Raw genomic sequence first — 13,092 nt, 5'->3', positions numbered from 1 at the left:
GATGAGCAACAAATATATGCTCAGCAGAATGCAGATATGGCTTTGACAACAGTGAAAGCATCAGTGTGACTAAAATGGGCAAATCTTCCCAGTGAACTTGCCAGTTTTACCAGACAGGAAAGAATGCTGGGATACTGAAAATATTTGCATATATAAAACCAACCAGAGTTCTATGATTACTCTTTTGTATAGAAAGGCTGGAATGGGAGAAACCAGAGTTTCCTCTAATGTGATGAATTTTATGTTGTAAAAATAAATTGTGAAGTGAAAACTACACAACCTTTCCATTAGGAAAAAAAAAAAAATCTGGGAGGTGCTCATTAATTGGAGGTGAGGAGGCTGCACCAGATTCTTGTGCACTTGAAGGCAATGTTTAGAATAAATCCCATGAGAAACCCGTTCCAAATGTACATAGGAAACAGGCCTGTATCAGGTGAGGCTTCCATCTTGCCCAGTATTTCTAGCTGTGAACAACTGCAGCTCTCTGGGGTTTCAGACAGAGAAGTTTTCCCCATCATCTTCAACCTCAGTCTTTTTACCAAAGACTGCAAGGACTGTCCATGGTATGTTTTACAGGCATGCACAAAATGTAAAACTTCCAACATACAGTTGTAAATCCACTTTTCTGCAAGATCATCAGCTACATTAAAAAAAACCCAAAACCCTCAAACGAGTGCATTCAGAACTGCATTTTTTCACATACATGCACCAACAGTGGAAGAGAGACTCAAAAAGTGCTTTCAAGAGGCACTTGTGGTATCTTAGTCGTTTGCATGCGGTGCCCCTATTCCACATCTCAAAGACCTTTCTGAGTGCATGTAAAAGTGAACACATGTAACAAGCATAACCTTGACACCCCCCCCCCCCCTCTGAGCTGGAACGCCACATTTACAACCTACCCTAAAAGTGTATCAAAGGCCAAGAAAACAACAGCACAGGAATCAGAAGTTTCAAATTAGAATAGAGACTGTAATTCTGAGGGTAAGTGTGCCATCTAGTGGTAACAATGGTTGAGCAAGAGCTATGGAGAACAGAAAATCCTGGACGTTCTCTTCTTTGCTTACAATCTCGCTTCAGCTTTTTCCTATAAACGTACCCTTTTGCTTGTACATATTCTTTTTTTCTGTTTATTTCAGATATATGTTTCGCTGTTCCTTATCTGATTTTATAGCAAATGACAGCTTCAAGAACATGGTCTTAGGAAGCAGGCTTTACATGTAACAAAAGAACAATTGCTCAAACCTGAAAATCTTTATTAAATGCCACATGAAAGATGTACTTCATACTTTACTTGTTGGCAAATCCATGTTTACCATTGACAGACCAGTCACAGTTCCCTGGTACATGTGCCTGCAACGATACATGTGACCAGGGCTTTTTTTGTAATAGAATGCACCGGAATAGCGTTCCGGCACTTTTTTCGACGGATTTTTCCACATGATTTTGAATCGCCCTGTCGGGCGTAGCAGGTCGGCAGCAAAATCATTAAAATAATGCACATGGGCTGCTTGTGTGTCCGCGCTGGTTGTGATGGTGCTGCTTGGCTTTTGACGCTGCTCGGCTTGTGATTAGTCGTGTGGTCGCACACTGAGTGCTTACTGCGGGCGGCGACCATTATGTTTCATTACACAGTGTTGGTGTGTGTGGAGTGACTGGCTATGTGCAAAAGGTAAATAATTTCTTTATTTTAAAAAAAAGGTTGGTGAATTGAAAATCTTTTTTTTTTAATTTTTAGTGTAAAAGTGTGACCCCAAATTTAAAAATGAAAAAAATTACTAATTACTTCTCAACCACCAGTCCTGCTAATAAAAGATTACCCTAAAAAAACCCCCCTAAATAAAAGATTAACAAGATGTGAGTTCTGGCACTTTTTTTTTTTTTTTTTTTTTTTTTTTGAAGTACTGCATGTGACAAACATGCTTTCAAAAACAGGCCATGGTTTAGGTAGGCACATAGAATGTTTTATGCCATGAGCATTGAACCTCTTTTAGCCCGAGGGTCAAACTCCATTTCATGGATGCTCTCAGGGACTACAGCAGTAGGTGGTACTGAAGATACAGCCCAAACTAGCAACATACTTTCACTTACTGTTGGTAACTAAGGCATTGGAAAGGCATTTGAATGTTTTTAGGTGGGATAGCACAAAGGCTTGGAAACTACTATACTACTGCAGGGCTAGACTGGGACACCTGCTATATCCTATGTCTGAGTTTATGTTCCTCTGTTTTATGCATACAAAAGTAATACAAACTGTGTGAAAGGCCTTAAAGCACACTTTCCCTTCCTCGGATTCCCCAAACTTCTTGGACTCTTGGGCACATTTGAGAATTCCAGAAATGACTGTGGACACCACCACAAATGCCTATTCAGTTGATTGTCACTTTGACATCTACCTGTTGCATCTTCTTTGCCTGTGTCGTATTCAGAAAAAAATGGTTTCTATTGGATGTCATAGATTCTTCTGGATGAAGGATTGTCTAATTTGGCTAATCTGCTGGAAGTACAATACAATTTAAGTCAATCTTAAAGGAAATCAACCCTGACTGCTCTTTAGAAGGTCAGATACTGAAGATGAAACTCCAAGACTTTGGCCACTTAATGAGAAGGAAGGACTCCCTGGAGAAGACCCTGATGCTGGGAACGATTGACGGCAAAAGGAGAAGGGGATGACAGAGGTTGAGGTGGCTAGATGGGGTCACTGGGGTGCTGGCTGTGGGCTTGGGTGGACTCCAGGGGATGGTGGAGGACAGAAGAGCTTGGAGGAATGTGGTTCATGGGGTTGTGATGGGTCTGGCATGACTTTACGACTAGACAAACAAAAAACAGTGCAACTAATACTTCTTTTAAGCACATGCTTTGCAAATGCCCAGGAGTTTCAGTTCATACTCAGTCATTCAGTGTGAGTTATTGTGTTGCCTGAACCCAGCCCCAGGTTTGTTTTCAAGAAAATTTCTTTTTGTAGGAGGTTATCACATAGATAAATATGTCCTGGAACAGTGTTTAATACTTTAAATACAAAGCCCTTTTAAATTATCTACCTGCTTCATGGAAATTAACAAATGGCCAGTATAAATGAATTATCTGTGCTCTTTGGACAACTAAAAGACTGACTTTACAAAATTGGAAGGATAAATTCTCATCTCCTGTAATGCAATGGATTGAAGAGTTTACAATGCTTTTAATAGATGAATGAATTGCATATGAACAGCAGCTTCAAATATATACTTATTGGGATATTTGGTCTACTTTTACTGAAGCCTATACAGAATTGCCAGAAACTTTTATGCATTTCTTACAAATACATGAATGTATATTTTAAAAACAGAATAAATAAATGCATGTTTTTCTCATGAGTGCCACAACAGGGAGTTGCCTGCTGGGACTTCATTGTAGGCCTCTACCCTATCAATGGCCTCCAGATGTTTTGGACTCTAATTCCCAGAATTCCTGGCCATTGGCCATGCTTGCTGGGGCTGTTGGACATCCAAGCTATCTGGAGGACATCAAGCTGGGAAAGGCTGCATTAAAGGGCAGCAATGGAAATGATCTCACTATAGAAAGTCATAATGCACTGAGCAATAGGCATGGCCAGTACTAAGGATAAATGTACAGAATTTCATTGTACAGAATTTCATTGGAACTAGGGATACTGGAAACTTGAAAACAAACCCTGAAGCTGGTTTCAGATAACACAACAAACCCCATTCAAGGACTGAGTATGAGCTGAGTGTGGATTGTCATTGAACAATGGGTTTTTTAACTATAGGCTATTGTGTTGCCTGAACCCAACCAAGGAAACAAACCATGGTGAACATCACAAACCATGCATTCTCTTCATGGGTTGTTTGTGGTTAACAAGCCATGGTTTGTTCGTGTTGTTGGGTTTAGACACTGTAGTAACCTATGGTTCAACATTGACCCACATGCATCCAATATTCAGTTTTTACCAAATAAAGGTTATGGGAGGTGAAAGGTGGGATTCATGTTGATTTGGAAATGGAGCCACTTCAAGCTATAGGTGGCCTTTCTCCCATCACTGCAATCATGATTTACAGGTGTCCTGGACCTCCACAGGACAAAACTCACTTTTAGGATCTTCTGCTTTGAGAGGCAATGGAGGAGAAGCAGGACAAGAACTAAACCACAGAGAAACTCTTCCTCTGCTTGGCCACAGGAACAGACAGATGACACACTCATGGTGAACACCATCTGCCTATTTTGTACAGTCCTGACAGCCCAGATTACAACGTTCCTCTTTGGTTCCTCCAATCCCCATACCTGGCATGCAGCAAGCACAGTGCATATATCAGAAAAAGCCCAAAACAGCTTTTCTACACAAGGCATTTATCCTGGGTTTCTCAGTCCTTACTCACTGAAGCTTCCAGGTCCTTCAGACAACATTCTGACCCTCCAGTTTTGTTTCTGTCTAAGCAACAATTTTGGCTAGGGTTTTTTGAAAGAGCAGGAAAAAAGGCATTTAATTGTGAAAGAAAACATCATTTGTTCTAAAGTACTTATGAAAGAAGGTGATTTACAACCACAGCAGTGTTCAGATTCTTTTATTTTTAGTGTTACAAGTGAAAGATACACAGACCGGTTTTTGTTTTTGTTTCTGGTTGATGTTTTTGCTGTGGTTTTTACGTGCTGTGGTTTTTGGTTTTTATGCACCAACCACAGTCCAGCAGTAGAGCACATGTTGAAGGCACTATGGCCAATCCATGGCATCTACTATAAACCAGATTTCCTGCAAGCAAGCATGCTCAAAGATTGTGAAAGACAGTCCAAAACATCTGGGGGCACCAGCTTTCTCACCCCTTCTCTAATCACAACACCTCACTGGCTTCCTGCACATATAACGACCCTTTGGAGGTTTCCTTCCCACAGGTGCTCCCGGATCAATCAAGCTCTCTAGATGTTTTGGGCTACAACACCAATTCCCCTCCACCAGTATGGCCACTGGCCCTGCTGGCTGGGTATGATTGAAGCAGTGGCCCAGCTCATCTAGGGCGGCAGTTCTAGATAGATCCCTTCCTTACCACTAGGAACAGCTGAAGGCAATGCGCAGCACAGACACCTTTGTAGGTGAGCACCAAGGACTGCCTTCTAGCACCAGCACAGCTGATGTGCTGATGGCACATCAACCCTCTTGCATCTTTTGGTCTTGCAGGCTCTGAACAAGAACACACAAGGCAGGACAAAAGTCACTACAGAAAGCTTTTCTATGTGAGGCTGTTGATCCATTGTATTTACTCTCAGTTTTTTCACAGAACTTAGATCTGAATCCTACATGAAGAGTTTCCTTTCTTGCTTTTTACTAAATGACCTCTAACCTGTGGCTCAGTAGAATAGCAGAAACTTGTGAATCGGGAACTGTGGTTTAAAATAAATTTGAGTTTGCTAAATGAGCCAAGGACTCTTGTTGGCCTTTTGGCTATTGAATAGTTTATTGAAACCATGATCCCAGTTCACATGCTACAACAAGCCAACACTCAGGAAATCTGAAACAATCCTAGTTTCTTCTTCCTGGCCATGTGGGAGGAGGGCAGGGAAAGGAAAAGCATGTGAGCCTGAGGCTTTATTCAGGCTTCTTTCTGCTAATCTGAAAAGCACAGACTGAACTATGCTTTAACATCATCTGTGCATCTTCCTATTATTTGTAATCTGCACGAGAGAGCCCTTGGGGACCAAAAGTTGGAGTAAGAAATAGCAACATATAAAATAAGGAAGAAAGAAAGAATGTGTTATGGCAACACACAAGCCAAAAATAGTATTTCTAGCAGGCCAGAGATTTTTAGTGAAAGAATATAAAGCTTATCCCTAAAGCTATAGCCACCCTTAAAACAGTGAAAATGAACAGGAGGAGATGATGAAAGACTAAATAAAAAACAGCTCCTGTTCCCTTTAGCTCAGTTCAGTGCAAGGACATCTTATTTTCTCCAGGCAAGGCAAGCAACAGTGGTGATGGTCATTTGATGCATGAAAAATGTTGTCATTCACTGCCTGTTAAATGTATACATACCTATATTTTAACAGCCCTGTGAGAATGATGCAATGCTGCCTTGATTTCTATGTGTGAGAGGATCTCTTCAGAAAGCAGTCAAATGGGGGCACACAGGCACCTCCTAAATCCCCCCCAAGAAATAAGTTGAATTCAACTTATTATTGAAGACTGGATTGTTCCTAAACCACTCCTGAGGCTGCATCTGAACATAATTGGTGTCTGCAGGTTGTATGCAAGTGGAATGCAACTTCTCTTGACTCTTCAAAAATAGGCTAGGAAGGCAAGCACATTAATTGAAATACTAACCACTGTTCCTCTATTGGAGGAGGCAGGGAGCTCAAATGAGTTCCTGAGTGGATTGAAGTTTTGTGTATTCATCTCTCAGCAGTCACCTCCTTCCAAGTTCGGTCCTTTCAATAAGTCTGCATTCCACCCTCCCCTTGGAGCTTCAGAGCAATTGGCAAGCTACTTGCAGGCAACATAATTCCAAAGCGAGCTACAGCAGGATGGCTCCTTCAAGAGGAGAACTCCTGTAGGCAGGTAGTAGGTTTACAGACTTCAATGCACAGGGCTGATGAAACACCGTAAATGTTATAATCGCCTCTTGTCATCCTGCCACTGCTAATTACCAGAGTAATTCAAAGTACACTTTAAAAAATGAAACAAAAAAAATCACACACACAAAACAACATTCGAAAGAGAAGATTAATTTGCATGGATCATAATAGAGATGTAAGGGGGACATACTGGCCACAGCAATTTTCTAAACAATCTGACCCCTAGGGAAGGATCTGCGAAATAAACCAAATCTAACTGAATGGCTTCATTCATTCGGCTAAGCAGGCGACTCAGCACTGGTCACCTGCAACTTCCAAGAATAAGTTTTAGGTCTTAAAAAATAAATCTAAATGCAATCTCACAGTTTGCAAAAGTGAATAGCTTGTCAGGAGCTGCTGGGATTAGAACCAGCACTCCACAAATCTGTAGGTTGTAGCTCTGTGTGGTAAGCCATTGGAGAAGGCTGGCCAGTTACACAGATTTGCCAAACTTTATTTTAAAACTGCACAGGGTAATTTGTATGCATATATGTACTTTTTGTTTAAAATAATATGATTTACACAGAAAGGCACATCTCACCATGGGGGGGAAGGCTATTATTGCTTAGTGTCCTCTCGGGGGGGGGGGGTGCGCGCGCACCTATGCATATGTTTCAAGATACTAACAGGACAATCCTATGGACAATGGAAGAACACCTCAGGCATAGTAGGATATGTTATCACCTCCCACCAAGGGAGGTGGTGGGTTCTCCCACACTGGAGACATTTAAGAAGTAGCTGGGCAGGCATCTGTCAGGAACAGTTTAACTTGGAGTCCTGCATTGAGCAGGGGGTTGAACCCAATGGCCTTGTAGGGCCTTTCCAACTCTATTGTTCTATGATGTTATGATTCTGTGTGGCCAGCAGGGAGCGGAGGGAGCAGAGCTGCATAAGCATGTTTCCTCCACACAGTGCATTAAGTTAAAGTTAAGTTAAAAAAATAAAGTTTAAAAGGCTCTTTATGTTCCCCACTGGCCCTGGGAATAAACACAGCTAGGTCTTATTTTCGGGGTAGGTCTTATATTTTAGCAAGTACCAAAAATAGTACTAGGTCTTATTTTTGGGATAGGTCTTATTTTTGGAGAAACACGGTATCACCACCCTGGAAAGACAAACTGCTACATATAATAATGCAATGGATGGGTTTGTACAACACAAGAAGCCATAATGTGTAGAAAGCTATGCAGTGTGACATGTTTACCCTAAGGCCTGAGATGTTCTCCACAAATGGTCAGGTACAACAAGGCCCCGAGGTACTTCATCCTCCTCTTCCCCTCTCAGTCCTACCATTGGTAACCCAGGGGATGCCATGGGAACACTGAGAAAAGCTGAGTGGGGTGGCAGCTGCTCAAAAGGGCCCAAGTGGTACTTGTGGGCAGCTGTCAGAGCCTGCTCATGGCTGAGCCCAGCAGAGAGAAGCTGTTCAGCAACACAGATAGGCCTTGTTCTCGTGGGACTCCTCCAGGGAAGGAACCCCAGGAGAATGTGCCGCAGGACCCCTCCCCTGCTGTACAGATGTCCTCGCAGCATGCAGTGGGTCATGTTCTCCTGGGCATCATCTCCCTCTCCCACTCACTGTGTTGATAGCCCCATGAGATGACAGGCAAGGTAGTCTCATTTTTCTGGTCCTTCTCATGAGATTCCAAAGAATGCACTCCTACCTCCTACCCTTGCATGGAGCAGCCCCTGAAAGTGCATCATCAGCTGAGGGGAAGTAAATTACATTCTCCAGGGTTTCCTCAGGAGCAGGCCCAGGAGAATGCAGCGCTCGCTCGCTCGCTCGCTCGCTCTCTCTCACACACACACACACACACACACTGGAAGGCAGAACCAGAAAGGAAAAGGGGTGAGCTTCAGCCACTTCTTCCCTGCTGGCTAAAATAATAGCAGGGATGTAATTGGCAGCCACACCAGTCTTTGCTGCCCACCATCTCTGCAAGCCCAGAGTGGTACTCATGGTGGCAGGACCTGACCAGGGAAGCTGATGACACCTGGCTAGACTTTCTGGCCCTTTTGCCAAGTGGCTCTGCAGCTTTTGGAGCTTCTGAGCTTGTTCTGTCATCCTGGTTTGGATGGCACAGCAAGCTTAGGGCTGACTATTAAACTCTACCACAATTTGTAGCCACAAAGAAGCCACCCCACTGTGGGGTTAGAGCAGGGTTCCAGCAACATGCTAAGCTAGCATGGCTTTGAAGCCACTGTGACTTAGTGTGTTGTGTGAACACTATTAGTGGGTTGAGGACTTAATGACACTTTTGACTTCTGAACAGATGGTCTTTGTGCCTAACCTAGAAATGGATAAATATGTGGATATTTATTCTGCCTTTCTTGAAACCTATGTATAACTGTGCCTACAGATGTTCGTATAACTTTCTTGATATAACATATATTGGGGGATACATTGCCTACGTCTCTTTCTCAGTTGATCTGTTGAAAGTTCATGTAAGAAAACTGAAAAATTCTATTTCATTTAATTTCATTTTGCTTTGTGTCATTTTTTATTTTTTTTTAGTTTGGGTTTTTTTTATTAATTGAAAGTGACAATAAAAATAAGGGAAACCCCCTACAGCAGGGGTCTCAAACTCAACTTACCTGGGGGCCGCTGGAAGTAGATTCTGGGTGAGGCTGGGCCGCATCAAGTATTCCACCACCGCGGTGGTGGTGGGTCGCTCATCCCGCGTCGCTCCCGGAGGCCGGCCCGGGTGCCGCCGGCGCTTTGAAGGTCGCAGGGCCCTCCCCCATGCCCCGCCCATCCCGGCAATTGGCCCGCGGGCCACAAGTTTGAGACCCCTGCCCTACAGGAATTAAAATATGAACACAATCTATATGTTGGGATGTCTATTTGAGAGGCTGCCAGAGAACTGTCCTCTTTTTGAAGGTATTCTTTATTTGAAAAATGGTCCAATTCCAGTATGAAGTACCAAAAGCAGTCACACTGCATTTCTTCTTCAACTGTAATATGTAATGCTAGGCCCTCACCCATACATATAAATTAGCATGGGCAAATGTGATAAAAATCACTACCTTTTAAAGGTGTCCTCTTTTTTGGGGTATACATTTCTCTTTTGTGGCAGTTTGAAGTGGCCACCCTACTGATAACTTATGATGTTCAGGTACTCATCATGGCAGCCCCCATAGCCATGTCCCCAAGGAGAGATCAAGTAGAACTAGCGACTGAATCAGACAATACAGCAACCCACACTCAAGAGTTGACTGTGCATTGTCATTGGTGAAATATGGCTTATTGTCTCAGTCCAGCTGCACTAACCAGTGACATACAACCCAGGAATATACATAATCCATGGTTTGTTGCTGGGTTGTAAACTGTGGCTTGTTCCCCATGGCTTATTCTCCTGGCTGGGTTCAGACAACACAATAGCCCACATTTCACAGTTCAGTGATAACCCACATTCCACACCCCAGCATGTGTTATTGTTTGCTGAAACCACTCAGTGCAGTGCTGGAGTGTTGGATTGGGGCTTAGCAGGCCTGAGTTACAGCCCCCATTCATGCATGAAACTCACTGGTTGACTTAGAGTCAGTCACTGGCTCTCAGCTCAACTCACATGGTTGTTGGAAGGATAAAACAGAGGGGCAGAGCTAAGTAAGCTGCCTTGAATTCCTTGCAAAAGGATAAAAGGCAGAGGATAAATGTAATAATAAGAAATAAAAGTAAATGTACTAAAATGCAGGCTGAGAAGTTAATCCATATCAATAAATCAGCCCCAGCAGTTTTTGTCTGTACCAGAAGCAGGGCTTTTGTGAAGTTACTGGGTATTAATCGCCCAGTGAAGACCCAGTCAGTCCCAAAAAACTTTACACTGCAACAGGAATACCTCATAACTATGTACCAGTCCTAGGAAAATCCAGCTCAGTCCCCCAGCTACAGAAAGAACTGGAGCTGAGCTTAGAGGGAATAGGGAAATTTGTCATGTGTGACAGATTTTACTCACATCACATAGAAGGATGCTGTAAAGAAAAGATCATGCAGCACATCCTTCATCCACTGCAAATCCACTGTGGTAACCTCTGGTCACTGCCATCCAAATGCTAGGTTGCAACAAGCCAAGATCACAAACAGAAATCAATGGATGGAAACTAACCAGGTTAAGACAACAGAAAGTAAAGGTCACCTCAGCAATTTGAATGTAATGGATTTGTAGATTATTACTACCAGTTCTGCTAACCATTCAACAATAAAGTGTTATTTTAGGAACTGAGTCCTAGAATGCCAGTAAGTTCATATTTTCATTCATTCAGTATATACCTGTTCAGTTATTGTTTTTTGCTATGGAATTTTGACTTTTTTGCCACAGCTAAACTCTGAATTAGTATACAGCACAATTTATCTTTGCCCCCTCCCCCCCGGTCCTTTTTTTTTTTTTTTAGCAACATTCTTGCTCCCTCCCTCCCTCATCTATCCATCTATTCATTCTGCTGAGCTTAGGAATTATTTCACATCTAGTCCATTGCTCTCCTGCTTAATGGCATCACAATGCAATGTGATAAAATAAAAAAGCAACACCTTACAGAATTAGGACCCAGTCTAATATCCCTAGAGGCTGCGTTTCAGATAATTATTTCTGCTGACACTGTACAGCTGTTGTCAAGTTCTTTTTCCCTCCCCCAGCTCCTCAGGAGCAACTTCGATTCTTTTTTTCAATATTCCCCCTCTGGTCACAGAAGGCTTTTGCGGGAACAGGAAGGCATGGCTTGTTTGAGATGTGATGTAACATCACTTGACAGGTGGGTTTCAGAAAACTCTCTGGAGCCATGGCCTCTTTAGTGGTTTTACCACTCTAAACTCAATTACACTGGAGTTTCACGCTCCACAGCAAACTCTGGTCCTTTTTTTATTATTAAATTACACACACACCCTCTGCAAAGTAAATAAGTCATGATGATGATATGGGTCTACCATTTAATATTCATTGAAGTACATATGTTTGGAAATTGGAAGTAGAATTTAATCCATTTTCATATGGATACCAACATGGAGCTTTCAAAAGGGAACCATATCAAGTTCTGGTTTAGATGAGATAAACAGATCATTTGTGAGCCCCAGCTTGAGGGTTTTTTATTATTTATATTTTATTGTGTATTCTGAAGTCAAAGCAAAACCAAAACCATTTTTTTAAAAAAGGGGAAAAATCAATATATTAAAACACATTATTGCCTTTACATGAAATGTAAGCAGAACTGTTACAGTGAATATGTATATACTATATGTCCCTGTATGTTGCATCTGTAGCAAGACATATTGCTATTATGAGAGATAATTATGTTTAAACTTCAACAAAGGCAGCCCAAATAGCCATGTATATATGTCCATTTGTAAACTGTGCCCTGCCCCCACCAGCTTCAGTATAACGGTGGTCCAGACTGGGACCACCATGCACAGAGAGGGGAAGTTTGAACTTTTGGTTTCCCCAAAATGAAGGGACTAAATAAATAAACGTCCATTTACATGGGTGGTTCTTTCCCTGCCACCTCTCCTTTTAGTTTGCACTGGGGTGTGTGCATGTGGGTCTGAGAGGTGCAAGGGGAAGGTTTGGGTGGGAAGGTTTAAACCTTCCCTACCTATGTATGATGGCCCTTATCCAAATCAGGGCTCCACATGTTTATACTAAGATTTAAAAATGGTCAAAATTGGCTGCAGAATATGTATTTAACATAGCCTAAGATGAGGCATCTTTGGAGTTGTATATGGCCCACAGAACTGTAGACTGAAGTACCAGCCTGGACAGTAAAATCTAACCAGGCTCTGAACAAGTCCCTACCCACCTAAACCCACCTTTTGGAAGTGCTATATAAAAGAAAGGGTTCTTTGAGCTGGGATCATGCGTGGATCATGATTAAAAGCTCTTCCTGGCTTGAGCGCACTTCTGCATGTTTGTTTGTTTGTTTATTAAAACATTTCTATGCCGCCCCATTTGCCGAAGCCTCGGGGTGGCTCACAACATAAAGTTAAAATACAAAAAATAACAATATAAAATATTGGTTCTGATTCTTGTTTATTTCTCAGCTTTGATTTCTGGCTTGCTTCTTGGTTCTGCTTCTAGTTTTGTTCCAGCATGAGCTCTTTGGCTTGACTTCCTGGCTCTTGGTTTGCAGCTTGTCTTGGACAGAGTCCTGTGGCCTCCTCAGTTGTTCTCCTCCTCTATTTCATGTAGAGCAAGGACAGGCAACTTGTGGCCTCCTAGATATTTTGGTCTTCAATGAACTCTAGCCAGCATGGCCAAAGGCAGGGGATCATGGGAGCTGCAGGCCGAAACATTCTTAGGATCATCAATTCTTCACCAGTGATGTATAGATTAATCATACATGTATAGATGTATAAAATCAAGGGAACAGGACAACACATTCTGAAGCCTGTAAGCAAAAGATTCCCCTGCTTGATGTAGCCAGCAATTTCTGAAGCAGGGAAGCGTGAGGCACCTCACACATCTAAATGCTTCCTTACTTTGGATTTGGCCCCACTAAAGCAGTCTTTCC

Source organism: Varanus komodoensis, unplaced genomic scaffold, assembly GCF_004798865.1.
Source record: "Varanus komodoensis strain SLA01 unplaced genomic scaffold, ASM479886v1 scaffold2, whole genome shotgun sequence".
Classification (NCBI taxonomy): Eukaryota; Metazoa; Chordata; class Lepidosauria; order Squamata; family Varanidae; genus Varanus; species Varanus komodoensis.
The sequence above is the reverse complement of the archived record's forward strand: the minus strand, read 5'-3'. Positions refer to the sequence as shown.